General features: G+C 31.6%; 1 non-coding gene across 1 annotated transcript; it reads left to right on the top strand.

Moving 5' to 3' along the window:
• The first annotated feature begins 397 nt into the window (after nt 1-397).
• On the top strand, nt 398-532 carry LOC130027000 (small nucleolar RNA SNORA72). Its single transcript, XR_008792955.1, has one exon. It is a non-coding gene; the product is annotated as a small nucleolar RNA SNORA72 (small nucleolar RNA).
• Nucleotides 533-1860: the final 1328 nt, after the last annotated feature.

Genomic DNA, 1860 nt, shown 5'->3' with positions numbered 1-1860 from the left:
TTTAATTTACCTAAGTCAGAAACTGGCTTTTGCCAACAGAAATCTGCATTCTTTCAAAATAGGAGAAAACCATACCATTCTTCAAATTGCCATGTTTTTAAAACAAAGTGTTTAAGGTCTAAACTGAGTCACAAATTTTTCTTGTTAAAATCATTTTACATTGGAAATTATTTTATTATATTTCCTAAACAATTTTTTTACACATGGCTATGCTCAGAGATCACTTCTGATGATGGGGCTTAGGGGACCATATGTGGTGCCTGGGATCAAACCTAGGTTGGCCATATGCAAGTCAGTGCCTTCCTACTCTCCATACTATCTCACAGATCTAGACATTTTGATTCACTTATAAAATGTGTTTAGTGTGTGTTCCTCTTTCAGAAAGTTTGATATTACACTGAAATATTCTTGCTGCTCTGATTTTATAATAATAATAGCAGGCTAAACATTTGCTATAGTAAGACTATGCACACACCCCAAGAATTAATTCTTTACCTACTTAGATCGGGTCTTAGAAATAATGGTAATAAATTATTTTTAAAAAGAAGGTTTGAAACTACAAAATATCTTTAAACAATTCTCACTGATAAAATCTAAAGACATTACTCTAGCTACAATCCTTCCTTTTTAATAGTATTTATGATCTATTCTGAATATACAGAAAAATACATTCACTCTTCATTGGATTTGATTTATACACCTATGCATAAATGAGGAATTTATTTCATAAAACAATTAGTGGAGGCTGGAGATATTGTACAGAGTTTAATGCACTTAATGCCCACAATAAGGCATTGACTCTACCATATACTATCAGTGATAATATTTTTATTAGAAATATTAATTCAGTATCAGTGTTATGAATTATTAAGTATGATTAGTATTTCACAAAAGATAAAGAATTTGATCTCGTTCTCCATAAATGTGAATTATATTTGTTTTATGAATTGTTCGTTAATGTAAAAAGGCAATATTTATCTCTATATAATTCTAAAGTGAAGGAGGATATTAATGAGAGAGAGAGACACTGTAAGTGTTAAATGTAAAGAAGAGTTTACACATACAAAGCTGGGAAGTGGGTGAGTCCAGAATGAAGTCTGGAATCACTAAAATATTATTTTTAAATTTATTATTTGTTTATGTGTTTATTTTAGGTTTTGTGTCACACTTGGCAGTGCTTGGGGCTTATTCCTCTCTCTGCACTAGGGAATTACTCATGGTGGTGCTTGCGGAATCATATGAAATGCTGGGGATCAAGTCAGGTCAACCTTGTGCAAGGTAAGCACCCACCTGCTTTGCCCATCCCTAAAATATTTTTCCTCCAAATCAGAATTTTATGAGAAGTTCCCATATTCTAATGCACTATGCTTACTGGCTAGTCAGCCTCTATTGTTCTATATTTCCTCTGACCTAAGCACCTTACCAAAACAAACAAAAATGTTCATTAATTAGTTTAACCCATTGCAAAGAATATCCCTAAATATTTCTGTTTTCCCTTAATATTGAGCAATCTGTAAGTACAATTGGTTGATTGAGCTCATTTAAACAAACACTTTATTGTGAGTAGATACTATATGAAGTTATTAATATCAGATCTCAGAATATTATCTTGTATTGAAGTGTGTGTTCCTGGTATTTTATATAACATAGACCTTTGGAAAGTAAGTCACATAATGAATATTTAACCAAAAAATTCCTCTCTCAGTAAAGCTATTATAGAACTGCTCTAAACTTTCTTCATAGGAAATATTTGCAATACTAGTTAAAGTTTGTAACTGAGAAGATAGATAGTCATAACCCCAATACACAATGCACAATGATGGTAATTTAGTTTGATAATTGGGACCTAATTCTGAAGAA

This window comes from Sorex fumeus, unplaced genomic scaffold (genome assembly GCF_029834395.1).
Source record: "Sorex fumeus unplaced genomic scaffold, SorFum_2.1 ptg000035l, whole genome shotgun sequence".
Lineage (NCBI taxonomy): Eukaryota > Metazoa > Chordata > Mammalia > Eulipotyphla > Soricidae > Sorex > Sorex fumeus.
Note: the sequence above shows the minus strand (reverse complement) of the source record. Positions and strands in the feature narration are given on the sequence as shown.